Consider the following 22,640-nt stretch of genomic DNA (forward strand, 5'->3'; position numbering starts at 1 on the left):
TGGAATAAGCCAAAAGGTATGAATAGTTTATGACAGAGTGGATGGACGGTTATGACAGAGTGGATGGACGGTTATGACAGAGTGGATGGACGGTTATGACAGAGTGGATGGACGGTTATGACAGAGTGGATGGACGGTTATGACAGAGTGGATGGACGGTTATGACAGAGTGGATGGACGGTTATGACAGAGTGGATGGACGGTTATGACAGAGTGGATGGACGGTTATGACAGAGTGGATGGACGGTTATGACAGAGTGGATGGACGGTTATGACAGAGTGGATGGATGGTTATGACAGAGTGGATGGATGGTTATGACGGAGTGAATGGAAACCAAGACAACATGCACTCACACCAACCATAAACACAGACACCATAAACACAGACACCATAAACACAGACACCATAAACATAGACAGACGCCAACCATAAACACAGACACCATAAACACAGACGCCAACCATAAACACACGCACCATAAACACAGACGCCATAAACACAGACGCCAACCATAAACACAGACACAGTGTACCTACCTGCTGGCTGAGCTTCTTAAGGTAGGACACCACGCTGTAAATCAGACCATAATCTATATTATCGGCCAGGAGGTTGGGAGCTCCCATGATCCTTAGCGCCTTCCGGAGTGACTGCAAGAGACGAGGGGTCATCGTCAAGATCACCACACACTGCAACCAAAATGTCACCAACCTCAATGTTAGCACCTAACGGTCGATATCAGAGTCATGTATATAGAGAGTTGGGTCAACTTTTAGAACGGACGCCATGTTACCACCTTCGAGCATTCCATTTATCCATTCATGACTTTAGTTAACTATTTGGATTTTATTTCTAAACGTTCAGTAACATGGCATTGTTAAAAATGTAGAAAATTCCATGAACTGTTATTGGTCAATATCGCCCATGGCTACCATATCAAAGTATTTGATTATACTGTGTCACGTAAATGCGTCATCATGCAGATACCTCCAACGTCCCAACTCTCTAGATACTATAATGTCCAGCTCCATGTATAGTTGACTTACCCCAATGTAATAGGGAGGCACGGTGTTCAGGTACTTCTCAAAGGACTGACGCCATTTTATAGCGGGCTTGAACTTGTGAACCCGAATCAAATCATCTGCAAACAACACAAAGCAGACCAGGCCTTTAGAGAGGGCAGAGAGAATTACCACGCCCTCTGCTGGCCTGGAGGGGCCACACAGCAGACCAGGCCTTTAGAGAGGGCAGAGAGAATTACCACGCCCTCTGCTGGCCTGGAGGGGCCACACAGCAGACCAGGCCTTTAGAGAGGGCAGAGAGAATTACCACGCCCTCTGCTGGCCTGGAGGGGCCACACAGCAGACCAGGCCTTTAGAGAGGGCAGAGAGAACCGCCACGCCCTCTGCTGGCCTGGTAGGGCCACACAGTAGGTTTTAACTCCAACCCTGTAGGTTTTAACTCCAACCCTGTTCGTGGACAGCTACCCTCCTGTAGGTTTTAACACCAACCCTGTTCCTGGACAGCTACCCTCCTGTAGGTTTTAACACCAACCCTGTTCCTGGACAGCTACCCTCCTGTAGGTTTTAACTCCAACCCTGTTCCTGGAGAGCTACCTTCCTGTAGGGCTGGGCGATATGGCCTAAAAATCATAGAGATTTTTTCACATTTATGGGCGATTCACAATATAAATTTTGAAAATATAAATCTTGAAAAAAAATTCAGAATAAGTTTTGTTGCCCAATTAAAGGTCAATACCAGGGTTTCTGTTCGGCACCGGATAACGTGACTGTCAAGATTACCGGACATTTGAAACAATTTCCAGACATTTCAAAAATGTACCGGACAATGCATCCATAGGGTGCGTAACGCGGTGTCCACCCACGGTGGTAAAAAAAAAAAATCACATTTTGATTATTGTAATTCATCTTAACAGAATAGAAATTAGCCTGTAAAGTGGTAATAAAGTAGAGCGATGTTCTTATACCAACATGACAGGTTTTATTTGAGTCTTCATCCCCGCTATAAATCATAAAAAAGGTTAAAAAAAACTACAAAAAAACACATATCAAATGTATTTATAAAGCCCTTCTTACATCAGCTGATATCTCAAAGTGCTGTACAGAAACCCAGCCTAAAACCCCAAACAGAAAGCAATGCAGGTGTAGAAGCACAGTGGCTAGGAAAAACTCCCTAGAAAGGCCAAAACCTAGGAAGAAACCTAGAGAGGAACCAGGCTATGAGGGGTGGCCAGTCCTCTTCTGGCTGTGCCGGGTGGAGATTATAACAGCACATGGCCTAGATGTTCAAATGTTCATAAATGACCAGCATGGTCAAATAATAATAATCATAGCAACAAGTCGGTAACACAAGAGTAAGTGTCAGTTGGCTTTTTCATAGCCTATCTTTGAGAGTATCTCTACCGCTCCTGCTGTCTCTAGAGAGTTAAAAACTACAGGTCTGGGACAGGTAGCACGTCCGGTGAATAGGTCAGGGTTCCAGCAGGTCTGGGACAGCAGGTCTGGGACAGGTAGCACGTCCGGTGAACAGGTCAGGGTTCCATAGCTGCAGGTAGAACAGTTGGAACTGGAACAGCAGCACGGCCAGGTGAACTGGGGACGGCAAGGAGTCATCATGCCAGGTAGTACTGAGGCATGGTCCTAGGGCTCAGGTCCTCCGAGAGAGAGAAAGAAAGAAAGAGAAAGAGAGAATTAGAGAGAGCATATTTAAATTCACACAGGACACCGGAAAAGACAAGAGAAGTACTCCAGATGTGACAGACTGACCCTAGCCCCCCGACACATAAACTACTGCAGCATAAATACTGGAGGCTGAGACAGGAGGGGTCAGGAGACACTCTGAATGACATGTCCTATAGGCCATTAGACAACTTTGATGAGGGTGGGGACCACACAAAAACACAACTCCTCAAGACGGGTCCGCATTGGCTTGTGGGTCAGTGTACCCCACATCCATACCCCCCCCCCCCCCACACACAAATAAATCTGTTTTAAAATAAATTTACTGCAACTCTGCACATTTTGCCACAGAGTGGGGAGGAAAATGTTGGCTGTTTTTAATATGATAAGTGATGATCAATGAGCCCCACCCTGGTCGGTAATTCGACCATGCTGACTACAAGTTTAGATAGCTGGCCGCTAGACTAATTTAACAATATAAAAACATTTAGCTGACATGGGCTTATTGAGTGAAAGCTGAAGCACAACCAAAATGTCGAAATTGCACCTTGTGTATTCTACTATTCTAACTTACAACAATAAATTGAGACTGCGAACGAGTTCCTAAAAAACGAATCCCAACAATTGCCCATCCATGGGCTATTTGTATAAATTGATGTATTAATAAATAACAAAAACAGCTGTGTTCAAATACAATCTAAGCCTCTCTAATTTAATTTAGACTAGGCAAGAACATTTTAATTAGGCCTAATAAATAACAAAACATGGCTGTCTACCAACATTGGGCCGGCCGCTCACGGCTAGAAGGGATCCAGCTTTTTGTGAAATTAACATCAGATATGACTTTTCGTGGCAGGTTAGGAGAACTTATGCAGCAGGTTAGGATAATTAATGTAGTAGGTTAGGAGATTTAGGTTAACGTTAGGAAAAGGGTTTGGGGTTAGCGCAAATCTTCCAAAACTTTTGATGTTAATTAGACAAAAGCTGGGTCCCTTCTAACCATGAGCGGCCGGCCCGCCCCACTCCCGCTGCGATTCAGCACCACAACAATGGAAAGAAGAAACTCAAGATATTCACAAAATGGAGAAATTATAAAAACTGATGTTGGACAATTACATTTGATATGTAAATAAACACAATTCATCAAAGGCTGGTTTATTGAGAGAAAGATTATTTGACAATGCTCATGTGTAAAACGAGGCCCGCGCCATCCACTTATATCTCAGTCTTTTTACAGTTGTACTGGATGATGTTAATAAAATGTTATGTTTATTGTAATTTGAACTGTCGTGGGGTCGTGACTTGTGTCATGTGTGATATACGTGGCTTATTGACAACTCTGTTTCCTACTATAGACAGTGGGCTGACTAGTGATTGATAACTGTTTCCTACTATAGACAGTGGGCTGACTAGTGATTGATAACTGTTTCCTACTATAGACAGTGGGCTGACTAGTGATTGATAACTGTTTCCTACTATAGACAGTGGGCTGACTAGTGATTGATAACTGTTTCCTACTATAGACAGTGGGCTGACTAGTGATTGATAACCACTCTGTTTCCTACTATAGACAGTGGGCTGACTAGTGATTGATAACTGTTTCCTACTATAGACAGTGGGCTGACTAGTGATTGATAACTGTTTCCTACTATAGACAGTGGGCTGACTAGTGATTGATAACTGTTTCCTACTATAGACAGAGGGCTGACTAGTGATTGATAACTGTTTCCTACTATAGACAGTGGGCTGACTAGTGATTGATAACTGTTTCCTACTATAGACAGTGGGCTGACTAGTGATTGATAACTGTTTCCTACTATAGACAGTGGGCTGACTAGTGATTGATAACTGTTTCCTACTATAGACAGTGGGCTGACTAGTGATTGATAACTGTTTCCTACTATAGACAGTGGGCTGACTAGTGATTGATAACTGTTTCCTACTATAGACAGTGGGCTGACTAGTGATTGATAACTGTTTCCTACTATAGACAGTGGGCTGACTAGTGATTGATAACTGTTTCCTACTATAGACAGTGGGCTGACTAGTTATTGCAACATTGCAAATCTCCGATGTGATTAGTTGGCAATGATGTATAGAACAGATAGAACAACAATAGAACAGATACACATCAGTACTCCACTCTATCAATCCATTCCACATCTATAAACTATACATGGTACACATCAGTACTCCACTCTATCAATCCATTCCACATCTTTAAACTACACACGACACAGGGGAGGAATATGTTGATCTGGCCTAGGGTGGCAGCAGAACTGCTAGGACTGGGCTTGACAAAAACAATTTGCATCTACTATACTTACGTTTCCGGCGGACCTTGGCCTGATCAAAGTGAGCCGCTGCTGCTGGGGCTTCAGAACTGTCCTCCTCCTTCAAGAAAATTGATGCACATCAGCATCGCTATTTGTCCTCAAGAACGGTCGATCTGGAGGCCGTCTTTACTCTGTTTTGGAGAAAGAATCCCCTCTCGGTGGGCACACTGGAAATGGGGATAATCAACACAATCTTCGGCAATTTCTCCCATTCGGGGTACACTTAGCTGAAGTCCCTTATGAGGACCTTGTCACGGGTGTCGTAGGGTAGAGACCAAGACGCAGCTGGGAAAATGTACACTCATCTTCTTTTTATTTGGTGAAGAAGGAAAAACACAAATAACGTATACAAAACGAACTGGACAGTCTCGTCAGGCAAACAGCTAAACAAGAACAATCTCCCACAAAACCCAATGAAAAACAAACTCCTAATATAGGACCCTCAGAGGCAACAATAACCAGCTGCCTCCAATAACCAGCTGCCTCCAATAACCAGCTGCCTCCAATAACCAGCTGCCTCCAATAACCAGCTGCTCCAATAACCAGCTGCCTCCAATAACCAGCTGCCTCCAATAACCAGCTGCCTCCCATAACCAGCTGCCTCCCATAACCAGCTGCCTCCAATAACCAGCTGCCTCCAATAACCAGCTGCCTCCCATAACCAGCTGCCTCCAATAACCAGCTGCCCCCAATAACCAGCTGCCTCCAATAACCAGCTGCCTCCCATAACCAGCTGCCTCCAATAACCAGCTGCCTCCAATAACCAGCTGCCTCCAATAACCAGCTGCCTCCAATAACCAGCTGCCTCCCATAACCAGCTGCCTCCAATAACCAGCTGCCTCCAATAACCAGCTGCCTCCAATAACCAGCTGCCTCCCATAACCAGCTGCCTCCCATAACCAGCTGCCTCCAATAACCAGCTGCCTCCCATAACCAGCTGCCTCCAATTGAAGGTCCAACCCCAATTAACTAAACATAGAACTACAAAAGACTAGATAGAACATAGAAATATACTAACATAGAACAATGACTAACAAACCCCGGACTAATAAATCAAATACCCCTCTATCTAAACACATACACAAAACACACCCTGAACCACATAAAACAAACACCCCCTGCCATGTTCTGACCAAACTACAATAACAAATAACCCCTTATACTGGTCAGGACGTGACAGACCTCATATCTTCTGTGTGATTAGAATAGAAACACACCAGACAGTAACGTCCCAGCAGTAACAACACACCAGACAGTAACGTCCCAGCAGTAACAACACACCAGACAGTAATGTCCCAGCAGTAACAACACACCAGACAGTAATGTCCCAGCAGTGAGTAACAACACACCAGACAGTAATGTCCCAGCAGTAACAACACACCAGACAGTAATGTCCCAGCAGTAACAACACACCAGACAGTAATGTCCCAGCAGTGAGTAACACACCAGACAGTAATGTCCCAGCAGTAACAACACACCAGACAGTAATGTCCCAGCAGTAACAACACACCAGACAGTAATGTCCCAGCAGTAACAACACACCAGACAGTAATGTCCCAGCAGTAACAACACACCAGACAGTAATGTCCCAGCAGTAACAACACACCAGACAGTAATGTCCCAGCAGTGAGTAACAACACACCAGACAGTAACGTCCCAGCAGTAACAACACACCAGACAGTAATGTCCCAGCAGTAACAACACACCAGACAGTAATGTCCCAGCAGTAACAACACACCAGACAGTAATGTCCCAGCAGTGAGTAACAACACACCAGACAGTAATGTCCCAGCAGTAACAACACACCAGACAGTAACGTCCCAGCAGTAACAACACACCAGACAGTAACGTCCCAGCAGTAACAACACACCAGACAGTAATGTCCCAGCAGTAACAACACACCAGACAGTAATGTCCCAGCAGTAACACACCAGACAGTAATGTCCCAGCAGTAACAACACACCAGACAGTAATGTCCCAGCAGTACAACACACCAGACAGTAATGTCCCAGCAGTAACAACACACCAGACAGTAATGTCCCAGCAGTAACAACACACCAGACAGTAACGTCCCAGCAGTAACAACACACCAGACAGTAATGTCCCAGCAGTAACAACACACCAGACAGTAACGTCCCAGCAGTAACAACACACCAGACAGTAATGTCCCAGCAGTAACACACCAGCCAGTAATGTCCCAGCAGTAACAACACAGACAGTAATGTCCCAGCAGTAACAACACACCAGAGAGTAATGTCCCAGCAGTAACAACACACCAGACAGTAACGTCCCAGCAGTAACAACACACCAGACAGTAACGTCCCAGCAGTAACAACACACCAGACAGTAATGTCCCAGCAGTAACAACACAGACAGTAATGTCCCAGCAGTAACAACACACCAGACAGTAATGTCCCAGCAGTACAACACACCAGACAGTAACATCCCAGCAGTAACAACACACCAGACAGTAATGTCCCAGCAGTAACAACACACCAGACAGTAACGTCCCAGCAGTAACAACACACCAGCCAGTAATGTCCCAGCAGTAACAACACAGACAGTAATGTCCCAGCAGTAACAACACACCAGAGAGTAATGTCCCAGCAGTAACAACACACCAGACAGTAACGTCCCAGCAGTAACAACACACCAGACAGTAACGTCCCAGCAGTAACACACCAGACAGTAATGTCCCAGCAGTAACAACACACCAGACAGTAATGTCCCAGCAGTAACAACACACCAGACAGTAATGTCCCAGCAGTGAGTAACAACACACCAGACAGTAACGTCCCAGCAGTAACAACACACCAGACAGTAACGTCCCAGCAGGAACAACACACCAGACAGTAATGTCCCAGCAGTAACAACACACCAGACAGTAATGTCCCAGCAGTAACAACACACCAGACAGTAATGTCCCAGCAGGAACAACACACCAGACAGTAATGTCCCAGCAGTAACAACACACCAGACAGTAATGTCCCAGCAGTAACAACACACCAGACAGTAACGTCCCAGCAGTGAGTAACAACACACCAGACAGTAATGTCCCAGCAGTAACAACACACCGGACAGTAATGTCCCAGCAGTAACAACACACCAGACAGTAACGTCCCAGCAGTAACAACACAGACAGTAATGTCCCAGCAGTGAGTAACAACACACCAGACAGTAATGTCCCAGCAGTAACAACACACCAGACAGTAATGTCCCAGCAGTAACAACACAGACAGTAATGTCCCAGCAGTGAGTAACAACACACCAGACAGTAACGTCCCAGCAGTGAGTAACAACACACCAGACAGTAACGTCCCAGCAGTGAGTAACAACACACCAGACAGTAATGTCCCAGCAGTAACAACACACCGGACAGTAATGTCCCAGCAGTAACAACACACCAGACAGTAACGTCCCAGCAGTAACAACACAGACAGTAATGTCCCAGCAGTAACAACACACCAGACAGTAATGTCCCAGCAGTAACAACACACCAGACAGTAACGTCCCAGCAGTGAGTAACACACCAGACAGTAATGTCCCAGCAGTAACAACACACCAGACAGTAACGTCCCAGCAGTAACAACACACCAGACAGTAATGTCCCAGCAGTAACAACACACCAGACAGTAATGTCCCAGCAGTAACAACACACCAGACAGTAATGTCCCAGCAGTGAGTAACAACACACCAGACAGTAATGTCCCAGCAGTAACAACACACCAGACAGTAACGTCCCAGCAGTGAGTAACAACACACCAGACAGTAATGTCCCAGCAGTAACAACACACCAGACAGTAACGTCCCAGCAGTAACAACACACCAGACAGTAATGTCCCAGCAGTAACAACACACCAGACAGTAATGTCCCAGCAGTAACACACCAGACAGTAATGTCCCAGCAGTGAGTAACAACACACCAGACAGTAATGTCCCAGCAGTGAGTAACAACACACCAGACAGTAATGTCCCAGCAGTAACAACACACCAGACAGTAACGTCCCAGCAGTAACAACACCAGACATTGACAGGTAGGTATTTCCATCAAGGAATAAAAAAACATTATTTTGCAATGGATTTATTTTTTCTCCCGGACAATTTGGTCGGCAACGATTATATTTATAGGCTTTTCACTTATAATTTTTTGGGGGGACAAAAGCCAGCGTTTACCGACTTAACGGAAACCCAGCTCAATACACTGCATTACAAAAAGTCAGGAATAATCTAATGAATTCAGGGCTTGTGAAATTATACCTAGGCTAAATATAAGCCTTCCACATGCATAAAACCCTCTAATAATTTCATTATTTTATCAAAACAGTTTAACCTGCTTTTTTCCCCCCAAATACTCACTGATCTGGCGATCATGTCTATCTATAAAAATGCCATTTTTGTTCCACATTTTACCAGAACCATCCACTTATATTGACAGACTTCTTATTTGAATAAATTCGATACGTCGCCCAGCCCTCCAGTAGGTTTTCACGCAAACCCTGTTCCTGGAAAGATACCTTCCTGCAGGTTCTTAGTTAGATTATTAGGACAGGCCCCTGGTCTTATCTATTAGGATGGGGTAGTTAGAGTATTAGGACGGGGCCCAGGTCTTACCCAGTAGAACAGGGTAGTTAGCGTATTAGGACGGGGCCCAGGTCTTACCCAGTAGAACAGGGTAGTTAGCGTATTAGGACGGGGCCCAGGTCTTACCCAGTAGAACAGGGTAGTTAGCGTATTAGGACGGGGCCCAGGTCTTACACAGTAGAACAGGGTAGTTAGCGTATTAGGACGGGGCCCAGGTCTTATCTATTAGGACCGGGCCCAGGTCTTACCCAGTAGAACATGGTAGTTAGCGTATTAGGACGGGGCCCAGGTCTTACCCAGTAGAACAGGGTAGTTAGCGTATTAGGACGGGGCCCAGGTCTTATCTATTAGGACCGGGCCCAGGTCTTACCCAGTAGAACATGGTAGTTAGCGTATTAGGACGGGGCCCAGGTCTTACCCAGTAGAACAGGGTAGTTAGCGTATTAGGACGGGCCCAGGTCTTACCCAGTAGAACAGGGTAGTTAGAGTATTAGGACGGGCCCAGGTCTTACCCAGTAGAACAGGGTAGTTAGCGTATTAGGACGGGGCCCAGGTCTTACCCAGTAGAACAGGGTAGTTAGCGTATTAGGACGGGGCCCAGGTCTTACCCAGTAGAACAGGGTAGTTGGCGTATTAGGACGGGGCCCAGGTCTTACCCAGTAGAACAGGGTAGTTAGCGTATTAGGACGGGGCCCAGGTCTTACCCAGTAGAACAGGGTAGTTAGCGTATTAGGACGGGGCCCAGGTCTTACCCAGTAGAACAGGGTAGTTAGCGTATTAGGACGGGGCCCAGGTCTTACCCAGTAGAACAGGGTAGTTAGCGTATTAGGACGGGGCCCAGGTCTTACCCAGTAGAGGCAGAAGAACAGGGTAGTTTGAAGGGCATGACAAACAGGTTGACACTGTTGAGAGCCGTGCTGGCCTTCAGATAGACAAAGGGCTGGTCTAGGTCACTGTACTTGGCACTGTTACATACAAACACTTAGAGGGGAAGACGAAAGACCGAGGGAGGGAGGATGAAAACAGAGTTAGAGACAAACAAGTCCACCTAATGGGATTTACTGAATCAGACTCCGGTATATACAAAGGAAATATGGAATTACTATACTATTTTATCACTTCACTGGTAAGAGGGGATGAGGGTGTTGTGTAGTGATGTGTGTTGTGTAGTCTTGTGTGTAGGAAAGCTTTGTGTGTCTTGTGTTGTGTAGAACAATGCTGTGTATTGTGTGGCGTTGTGCACCTGCCAGCAGGTGTGAGGGGACTTCCTCTCCAGGATGTACTGTGTTGAGAGGTGACAGCTCCAGCTCGTACATGTCAAAGGGAACCTTGTCAATCACCATGGGCTCTGAGTCCAGGCAGGAGAAACGCACGTGGGGGTGGGCCGTGCGAGGAGGCTGGGAGAGGGACAAAACAAGTTGGGACATCAGAGAAAATAACAGGTGTACACAGTAGACTTGGACAGTATACCGTATACCTGGGTATTTGGAAATAGTGGGGGGGGGGGGGGGGGGGGGGATAAATTGAAATATTTCTAGCTATTCTTAAAGTAAATACCTGCAGTCAACTTGTGCAATGCGTTAGGAGATAAAGCAGATCACGTTCTTCATTTCACTGGGTCACATTGTTTTACGTTAGGAAGCTTACGTAGTTCCCCAGAACAGTTGCCTGATCAAAGCAGTTAACCCACTGTTCCCCAGGCGTACAACACATTTCAGTTGAATGCATTCAGTTGTACAACTGACCAGGTATGCCCCTTTTCCTATATCTAGCTCTTCTTCTCTTTCTCAGTCACGTGTTTGCTGGTAAATAGCACAACGGGAGAAAGCAGGAGCAGGTGAGTCCAGCTGTGTTTTGACAGGCGTTGAGTTTTATATTGAAAGTCAACTGTGTTGTTTTTGCTTCTGTAGAGTGATAAGGGATGTGCAACTATAGTTTTTCTTCACCGAAAATACATTAGTGCAACACATTTGTCCAGAAAATGGCTTCATTTTCATCAGATGGCAACAGACGTAAAACGCTATTCTGCTGGCAGCCACATAAGTAAATGAGCTTACAATGAAAAAGCAAGGTAACTAATTATGGCCATTATATTTCAAATGTTTAGGCCTATCATTGAAAGAATGTAGCCAGCTACATTGCCAAATGTTTTGCTTAAAGTTAATCTGCTTTTTACCAGAGAAATATAGGCTGGCTACACCGAGATACTGTAAGTACCCAGAGAATTATAGCTCTACACATCAGGCAGAGAACTGTATGCTGATAGAATGGCCATTTGTAAATTCTCACATGAGTGGAGAAGTGCAACTGAAGCCGAGCAGAATTACAATAAGAATCATTTTAAATCTGCATTTACAAAATGCAAGAAGACATTTTTTATGTGTTTTATATTTTTCCCCCTGCATGAAAAACACAGAATTCTGCATTAACAGTTTAACTTGCTATCTCAGTAAGTGGCTGAATTAATAAGGTGACGGGGCATCATATTGTATTAGCTTTCTGCCGTGTTTGAGAAGTCAAAGCCTATTGGATGAGTTATCTGTAAAGCTGCCAATGCTATCTTGATTTCCTTTTTTCTCCTCTCAAGTCTCAGCTCCTCTGCCCGTCTGCCCCTCCGCCCGTCTTCTCCAAGCAGAGCAGGAAGGCACGTTGCCCTATCGACTCCACATAGACCCATCTTTCTCTCTCTCTCTACCCTCCCACAACACAGACCAACATTACCCATCATTCTCTCTCTCCCTCCCACAACACACACCAACATTACCCATCATTCTCTCTCTCCCTCCCACAACACACACCAACATTACCCATCATTCTCTCTACCCTCCCACAACACACACCAACATTACCCATCATTCTCTCTACCCTCCCACAACACACACCAACATTACCCATCTTTCTCTCTACCCTCCCACAACACACACCAACATTACCCATCTTTCTCTCCACCCTCCCACAACACACATACCAACATTACCCATCTTTCTCTCTACCCTGCCACAACACACACCAACATTACCCATCTTTCTCTCCACCCTCCCACAACACACATACCAACATTACCCATCTTTCTCTCTACCCTCCCACAACACACATACCAACATTACCCATCTTTCTCTCCACCCTCCCACAACACACATACCAACATTACCCATCTTTCTCTCCACCCTCCCACAACACACATACCAACATGTACCAACTTGATGTAGTTCTGTCTTTGAGCTGTTCTTGTCTAGTGATGTTCTGTATTATGTCATTCTGTATTAGGTTTCATGTTTTTCGTGGAACCCACATCTTCTCAAAGTTGATGAGAGATTCCAGACACTGGTTCAACATGCGCTGGGAGAACACACTGTAGGAGCACACACACACACACACACACACACACACACACACACACACACACACACACACACACACACACACACACACACACACACACACCTCATTAGCCTGAGCCATTGTGTCTAGTCTCTCTCAGCAGTAATAGACAGGCAGCATGTATAGTCCCAGTAGTAGTAGTAGTAGTAGTAGAAGAGTCCCAATAGTAGTAGTAGTAGTAGTAGTGGTAGTAGTAGTAGCATGTAGAGTCCCAGTAGTAGAAGTAGTAGTAGTAGTAGTAGCAGTAGTAGCATGTAGAGTCCCAGTAGTAGTAGTAGTAGTAGTAGTAGTAGTAGTTGTTGTAGTAGTAGTAGCAGTAGTAGCATGTAGAGTCCCAGTAGTAGTAGTAGTAGTTGTTGTAGTAGTAGTAGTAGTAGCAGCATGTAGAGTCCCAGTAGTAGTAGTAGTAGCATGTAGAGTCCCAGTAGTAGTAGTAGTAGTAGTAGTAGCATGTAGAGTCCCAATAGTAGTAGTAGTAGCATGTAGAGTCCCAGTAGTAGTAGTAGTAGCAGTAGTAGTAGTTGTAGAAGTAAGTAAGTAAGTAAGTAGTAGTAGTAGTTAGTAGTAGCATGTAGAGTACCAGTAGTAGTAGTAGTAGTAGTAGTAGTAGCATGTAGAGTCCCAGTAGTAGTAGTAGTAGGAGCAGCAGTAGTAGTAGTTGTAGTAGTAGTAGTAGTAGCAGCATGTAGAGTCCCAGTAGTAGTAGTAGTAGTAGTAGTAGTAGTAGCAGCATGTAGAGTCCCAGTAGTAGTAGTAGTAGTAGAAGTAGTGGTAGTAGCAGCATGTAGAGTCCCAGTAGTAGTATTAGTAGTAGTAGTAGTAGTAGTAGCAGCATGTAGAGTCTCAGGAGTAGTAGTAGTAGTAGTAGTAGTAGCAGCATGTAGAGTCCCAGTAGTAGTATTAGTAGTAGTAATAGTAGTAGCAGCATGTAGAGTCTCAGGAGTAGTAGTAGTAGTAGTAGTAGCTAGGATATAACCCCACCCACTTTGCCAAAGCACAGCCCCCACACCACTACTACTACTACCTGTCCCAGACCTGCTGATTTCAACTACTACTACTACTACTACTAGTAGTTGTAGTAGTAGTAGTTAGTAGTAGTAGTGGTAGTAGTAGTAGCATCTTCTTATCTCCTCCTGATATTCTCTAATCAGATCCTCCTGATCTGATATTCTCTCATTTTTACCTACTTATTGTCTATGGCAGTGGTTCCCAAACTGTGAGACCGGCAGAGGGGGGTGTGGCCGTCCCAACCCCCCCCCCCCAACAAAAAAAAGCACACAAAAAAATATGTTTTTAAAAAAGTAACTCAGTTTGTCTTTCAACTTCCTCTTGAAAGTGTTAATAGTAGAATGCACAAGGTGTAATTTGTAAATTGGGTAATGCATCATTAGTTTCCTCTTGTCATGTTAGTCAAGAGAGCTATTTATAGCTCGTCAGAAATGTCCAGATCAATTAACCCATGTCAGCTAACTTTCTTATTTAGCCAGGTTTTTTTAGCCCATCGATTTTGTTGAAATGTTTGAGTCACTCAAATATCACATGAATACACATGACAAAAATAGACATGGCAAAATGTATAGAATTGCAAGAAAATCAGCTTTATAGCTACAAAATGGTCTTTGCACCCACATGGCAAAAATGTGTAAAATCGTAGGAAATAAGCTTTAAACCTGCAAAGTTCTCTCTCCGACCAACAAGAGGAATGTGAACAGTTTGTCATGAACAGTGTTTATGCCAATAGAAATATACGTAGGCGGGATGTTCCCCAACGCTGGAATGGGGGCCTGAGTGAAAAAGTCAAAGAACCCCTGGTTTATTGAAAACTTTTTTAGGGTATTGATACAGTTGATAAAATTGATATAGTTGACGAAAGAGCATTCAAGTAGCATTTCACTGTACTGTTTACGCCCGCTGTATCCTGTGCATGTGATGAGTAAACTTTGATTTGATATACTCTAGCCTCATAAGGCCTTACAGAGGCAGTTACACGCTACACTCACAAGGTGCACACACACACACAGAGTCTTGTATGACTAACCTTGTGGGGACACAATTCAGTCCCATTCAAATTCCTTTTCCCCCTAACCTAAACCTTACCCAAAAACCTTAAGCCTAACCCTAAAACTAACCCTAGTTCCTAACCCTAACCCTAACCTAACCCTTACCCAAAAACCTTAAGCCTAACCCTAAAACTAACCCTAGCTCCTAACCCTAAAACTAACCCTAGCTCCTAGCTCCTAACCCTAAAACTAACCCTAGTTCCTAACCCTAAAACTAACCCTAAAACTAACCCTAGCTCCTAACCCTAGCTCCTAACCCTAAACTAACCCTAAACTAACCCTAGCTCCTAACCCAAAACTAACCCTAGCTCCTAACCCTAAAACTAACCCTAGCTCCTAACCCTAAACTAACCCTAGCTCCTAACCCAAAACTAACCCTAGCTCCTAACCCTAGCTCCTAGCCCTAAAACTAACCCTAGCCCTAAAACTAACCCTAGCTCCTAACCCTAAAACTAACCCTAGCTCCTAACCCTAAACTAACCCTAGCTCCTAACCCTAAAACTAATTCTAGCTCCTAACCCTAAAACTAACCCTAGCTCCTAACCCTAGCTCCTAACCCTAACACTAACCCTAGCTCCTAACCCTAAAACTAACCCTAGTTCCTAACCCTAGCTCCTAACCCTAAAACTAACCCTAGCTCCTAACCCTAAAACTAACCCTAGCTCCTAACCCTAAACTAACCCTAGTTCCTAACCCTAGCTCCTAACCCTAAAACTAATCCTAGCTCCTAACCCTAGCTCCTAACCCTAAAACTAACCCTAGTTCCTAACCCTAGCTCCTAACCCTAAAACTAACCCTAGTTCCTAACCCTAAAACTAACCCTAGCTCCTAACCCTAAACTAACCCTAGCTCCTAACCCTAAAACTAACCCTAGTTCCTAACCCTAAAACTAACCCTAAACTAACCCTAGTTCCTAACCCTAGCTCCTAACCCTAGCTCCTAACCCTAAACTAACCCTAGTTCCTAACCCTAAAACTAACCCTAGCTCCTAACCCTAGCTCCTAACCCTAAACTAACCCTAAACTAACCCTAGCTCCTAACCCAAAACTAACCCTAGCTCCTAACCCTAAAACTAACCCTAGCTCCTAACCCTAAACTAACCCTAGCTCCTAACCCAAAACTAACCCTAGCTCCTAACCCTAGCTCCTAGCCCTAAAACTAACCCTAGCCCTAAAACTAACCCTAGCTCCTAACCCTAAAACTAACCCTAGCTCCTAACCCTAAACTAACCCTAGCTCATAACCCTAAACTAACCCTAGCTCCTAACCCTAAAACTAATTCTAGCTCCTAACCCTAAAACTAACCCTAGCTCCTAACCCTAACACTAACCCTAGCTCCTAACCCTAAAACTAACCCTAGTTCCTAACCCTAGCTCCTAACCCTAAAACTAACCCTAGCTCCTAACCCTAAAACTAACCCTAGCTCCTAGCTCCTAACCCTAAACTAACCCTAGTTCCTAACCCTAGCTCCTAACCCTAAAACTAACCCTAGCTCCTAACCCTAGCTCCTAACCCTAAAACTAACCCTAGCTCCTAACCCTAGCTCCTAACCCTAAAACTAACCCTAGTTCCTAACCCTAAAACTAACCCTAGCTCCTAACCCTAAACTAACCCTAGCTCCTAACCCTAAAACTAACCCTAGTTCCTAACCCTAAAACTAACCCTAGCTCCTAACCCTAGCTCCTAACCCTAAAACTAACCCTAGTTCCTAACCCTAAAACTAACCCTAAACTAACCCTAGTTCCTAACCCTAGCTCCTAACCCTAAACTAACCCTAGTTCCTAACCCTAAAACTAACCCTAGCTCCTAACCCTAAACTAACCCTAGCTCCTAACCCAAAACTAACCCTAGCTCCTAACCCTAGCTCCTAGCCCTAAAACTAACCCTAGCCCTAAAACTAACCCTAGCTCCTAACCCTAAAACTAACCCTAGCTCCTAACCCTAAACTAACCCTAGCTCCTAACCCTAAACTAACCCTAGCTCCTAACCCTAAAACTAATTCTAGCTCCTAACCCTAAAACTAACCCTAGCTCCTAACCCTAACACTAACCCTAGCTCCTAACCCTAAAACTAACCCTAGTTCCTAACCCTAGCTCCTAACCCTAAAACTAACCCTAGCTCCTAGCTCCTAACCCTAAACTAACCCTAGTTCCTAACCCTAGCTCCTAACCCTAAAACTAACCCTAGCTCCTAACCCTAGCTCCTAACCCTAAAACTAACCCTAGTTCCTAACCCTAAAACTAACCCTAGCTCCTAACCCTAAACTAACCCTAGCTCCTAACCCTAAAACTAACCCTAGTTCCTAACCCTAAAACTAACCCTAGCTCCTAACCCTAGCTCCTAACCCTAAAACTAACCCTAGTTCCTAACCCTAAAACTAACCCTAGCTCCTAACCCTAAACTAACCCTAGTTCCTAACCCTAGCTCCTAACCCTAAACTAACCCTAGTTCCTAACCCTAAAACTAACCCTAGCTCCTAACCCTAAACTAACCCTAGCTCCTAACCCTAAAACGAACCCTAGCTCCTAACCCTAAAACTAACCCTAGCTCCTAACCCTAAACTAACCCTAGCTCCTAACCCTAAAACTAATTCTAGCTCCTAACCCTAAAACTAATTCTAGCTCCTAACCCTAAAACTAACCCTAGTTCCTAACCCTAGCTCCTAACCCTAAAACTAACCCTAGCTCCTAACCCTAAACTAACCCTAGTTCCTAACCCTAGCTCCTAACCCTAAACTAACCCTAGCTCCTAACCCTAGCTCCTAACCCTAGCTCCTAACCCTAAACTAACCCTAGCTCCTAACCCTAGCTCCTAACCCTAAACTAACCCTAGCTCCTAACCCTAGCTCCTAACCCTAAAACTAATTCTAACACTAATTATAAAACCCTAAACCTCTTAGAAATAGCATTTGACCTTGTGGGGACCAACAAAATGTCCCCAGTTGGTCAATTTTTTGTTGTTGTTTACTATTCTTGTGGGGACTTCTGGTCCCCACAAGAATAGTTAAACATGTTCACACACACACACACACACAGACACACACACACACACGCACGCGCGCACACACACACAGACACACACACACACACAGACACACACACACACGCACACACACACAGACACACACACACGCACGCGCACACACACACACACAGACACACACACACACAGACACACACACACACAGACACACGCACACACACACGCACACACACGCGCGGGCGCACACACACACACACACACACACAGTGTCACACCTCCTGTGACGTCACACGTGGGGTTGATTGCTGAGTCGTCGGGGGGGGGGGGGGGGACCCCCCAGTGGTTCAGGGTCAACAGTGGCGTGTCCAGGGATCCTCAGCACCAGGGAGAACATACGCTGTTCCCAGCTCCTTGGTCAGCTCACTGCCCGGCAGAGGAATAGTCAGGGGAAGGTAGAGCTGGAGGAGGGAGAGTGAGAGAGATGGAGGGAAAGAGAGAGAGAGAGAGGGCTGTTTAGGAATACGGTAAAGAGATGGACTGTGTGCATGAGAGGGAGCTGACCACATCCTGGACTCCAACGCTACCGGTCAGCTTGTTGCTGTCGGTGATGGCCACTAAAATGGACGGCTCAAGGAAGAAGGGATTTCTGCCCTGTGGAGGGAGCGAGACCAAAAATAAAAGAGGTTCAAATGGTGCGTAGAGACACAGTACAGATACGTCAAACACAACGGAAATGTGAGAGTCAAATTAGGGGAGCATAGCCAAAGAGTAAAGTTCAAATCAGCTTCCTGAGCTGAGCTGTGATGAGGGGTACTTGGGGCCTGGAGCTGAAATAACAACAGAAGTACATGAAGAGATATTATATAGTTAACCTACTTGAGCTCTATTTTAAGAATGTCAAATAGGAGAGAGGGTGAGAGGGCGGGGGGTGATGAGAGGGACAGAAACAGAGGGAGGGAGAGACAGATTCACCCCATTGGGTACAGGCAATGGTTTTGATAGGGGTGGGGGTAATTAGTGTCAGGGGAGGGGAGAGGGAGTGGGTAAGAGATTACAGGATGACTAGAACAACACACTATCACAGCTTATTGTGAAAGACAAATTACTTACTTGAAATTCGTGACAGGCACACGAAGCACCCGGTTCACGTTTCTCCCCGTGTGTATTACACGATTTTCTTTCTTCATAATTATATTATAATTAATTATATATATTACACAAATTCCAATATGTTGTGGCTAACGTTAGCTAGGTGGCTAACTTTAAGGTTAGGGATTAGGTAACGTGCTAGCTAAGTAGTTAAGGTTAGGAGTTAGGTTAGGGTCTGTTAACATGCAAAGTAGTTGCAAAGTAACTCAAAAAGTAGTAACCCACTGGGAAAAACAATGGTAGAATTAATGTTGTTTCCCTTGAACCAAAGTGGAATAAACGTTGAATTGAAGTCTGCAGTGGAATGTCGTTGAATTGAAGTCTCTGCAGTGGAATGATGTTGAATTGAATTCTGTGCAGTGGAATGTCGTTGAATTGAAGTCTCTGCAGTGGAATGATGTTGAATTGAAGTCTGTGCAGTGGAATGTCGTTGAATTGAATTCTGTGCAGTGGAATGTCATTAAATTGAAGTCTGCGCAGTGGAATGACATTGAATTGAAGTCTGTGCAGTGGAATGTCGTTGAATTGAAGTCTGTGCAGTGGAATGTCATTGAATTGAAGTCTGTGCAGTGGAATGTCATTGAATTGAAGTCTGTGCAGTGGAATGATGTTGAATTGAAGTCTGTGCAGTGGAATGATGTTGAATTGAAGTCTGTGCAGTGGAATGTCGTTGAATTGAAGTCTGTGCAGTGGAATGACGTTGAATTGAAGTCTGTGCAGTGGAATGTCGTTGAATTGAAGTCTGTGCAGTGGGATGACGTTGAATTGAAGTCTGTGCAGTGGAATGTCGTTGAATTGAAGTCTGTGCAGTGGGATGACGTTTAATTGAAGTCTGTGCAGTGGAATGTCATTGAATTGAAGTCTGTGCAGTAGAATGTCGTTGAATTGAAGTCTGTGCAGTGGAATGATGTTGAATTGAAGTCTGTGCAGTGGAATGTCGTTGAATTGAAGTCTGTGCAGTGGAATGTCGTTGAATTGAAGTCTGTGCAGTGGAATGTCGTTGAATTGAAGTCTGTGCAGTGGGATGACGTTGAATTGAAGTCTGTGCAGTGGAATGTCGTTGAATTGAAGTCTCTGCAGTGGAATGTCGTTGCAGAGTTGCTAAAATGCAAAAGTTGTCCATGATGAGATTCGAACAGGAAAAAAATACACTTTTTCATGTGCATGTCACACAATTTGTGTCTATCTGTGCTAGTGGGTTGAAATAGAGACAGCAGTCTGTAGGTACAGTCAGCAGAGACTTACACCAACACCTGACTAAAACAAAGGCTGTGGTACTCTCCAGTCACACCTAGAGCTGGGCAGTATACTGTATTTTACTATAACCGGCATTGATGCACGGACCGGGTTGGGTTATTACTTTTACCTTCTATAGCGGTATTTCAATGTGATTCGTAATTCCAGCATGTGTAATGTTCATTTTTATAGTTTACTCGTTTGCTACTTCAGTCGTCTTTCTCCTCCTGCTGTTGGCAGGCCGCTTGCCCCTTGTCGCTCAAGGACAGAGCAGTTGCTCGACTACGGAGTCACGGGCACTTTCTTGCCATTCACTACAAGATGTTGGTGACATGCTTCTTTCCACAAGCGTTCTATAATTACACTATTAGTTTGTGTATCTTTAGTGTCTGCAAACAACCAAGTACTTTATTTTCTTAGCACATTGTGTCTAAAATAAATCTGGTTAGCCACCAATTCTAATTAGCTGGCTAGCTAGTTTGCTAAATGTTTAAGAGTCAGAGCAAATGTAGCTAGGTAATACAGCCTGGTACTAGTGCTGATGTAGGACTAGATAAGCACGTTGTTTGTGCAACGGTATCTTCTAAAAATCAGAGAAGAATAGGCGAAACATGAATATGTTAGCTAGCTAGATAGCTACATGCAGTGGCTATATGAGGTAAGAAAACATGTAATGTAACATCTAATTAGGGTCACCTGGAAACAGACCAACACTTTGGTTCCTATCCGGTCAATAATTCCTCCATTGGCTTATTCACTTGGTATGTAAAACAACAATGTATTCAAGGTGCTGCCCACTATATTTCAACTATAGAATTAGAATAGTCATTATATTTCCATGATTCCAACAGTTCACCAATTAATTATGCCTGGATCTTTTTGCCCATATCATGCAGCCGTGCGTGGCACAGTGTGGAAATTATGAAAATAATATTTGTTTGAAGTTGGATTGACCAGTATAAAGCAATTCAAATGGAGAAAGACCCCATTGAAATCCCTTATGTTTTAACCACCCTAGGCTCATGAACTACTCAAAGCATATTTACAACTTGTATGATTACAAAAAAAAAAAACAAAATACTGTCAAAATGTGAAAAATATTATATAATATGATATTTTGGTCATATCGCCCAGCCCTACCTATACATTATATAAATCACTCATTATGTCCTCTCCTTACTTCGCAAACACATAACACTGACTTGGCACATCTAGGGAACCTTTGTCCATTTATATAGGAGTGGCAAACTGCAGCCTCTGCTAGCACACTGCATAAGCCTACACCATGGACAACATGGATACCTGTTGAGGTTTACTACAGCTCTTTCCCCACCGGTGACTGTTCCCATCAACGGATATTGATCTATTCCTTTCCAACTCTTCGTTGAGGCCAGACAGTGATTTTGTTGTTGTTGTTGTTCAGTGATAAATTGGGAGTCTATAAACAAGAGTAAAGGAGCCACAAACCCAGATTGACGAGGCAGGGTATCCATGACAACCTGGAGTTTTCCTTCAGAACGGTACTAACGACATCCTATTCAACCCCCTGCTGATCTGACTGAATATGAAGTAGCAACCAGAGACGAACCTGCGGGCGAATTTAGGCTTAAATCAATATATTCATTAGAAAACACAAATATTAACAGAAGAACTTGGATGCCAGAGAAGCTATATATTTACTCAGATGTTCATTAGAATCACTGTAAGTGTCACAGCATGGAAATGGCGTCAGCCGGACAAATTTTTTGACTTCAGCGTGACTGATGTAATCCACTGGCCTGGCAGGGCAGGGCAGGTGTGGGTGGTGAAGTGTTCCCCTATGGGGCTGGCTGTCCGTCTATGTGTGTTGGCACGTTGCCAAGTCTACTAACATGTATAGACAGAGGTCATTAGATCTCAACGAGATGGGTTGTCATTTGTGCTCTCCCTCCCTCCCTCCCCCTCTCCACTTCCCTTCCCCAGTTCAGGCCCTGGATTACCCACCAGCCAGTTACCTCCCCTCCCTCCCTCCCTCCCTCCCTCCCTCCCTCCCTCCCTCCCTCCCTCCCTCAATCTATCCTGGGAAGACTCGCTCAGACACCTGGCAACCTGAAGGGTGTTTCCTCCCTGCACAGTATCCCCCACCACACCTCATCTCTCTTTCTCTCCTCTCCCTCTGCATTTGTCCAGCTCCCCCTCAGTGTGCATCTTTTGAGGTGGCTGAGAGCTAACAACGGCTC

The 22,640-nt window shown here is 44.6% G+C and overlaps 1 pseudogene; it reads right to left on the minus strand.

Moving 5' to 3' along the window:
* LOC106596321 (integrator complex subunit 6-like) overlaps positions 1-22,640 on the minus strand; it is a 28,944-nt pseudogene that overhangs the window by 2,490 nt on the left and 3,814 nt on the right.

Source organism: Salmo salar, chromosome 25 (genome assembly GCF_965601325.2).
Source record: "Salmo salar chromosome 25, fSalSal1, whole genome shotgun sequence".
In the NCBI taxonomy this organism is placed as follows: domain Eukaryota; kingdom Metazoa; phylum Chordata; class Actinopteri; order Salmoniformes; family Salmonidae; genus Salmo; species Salmo salar.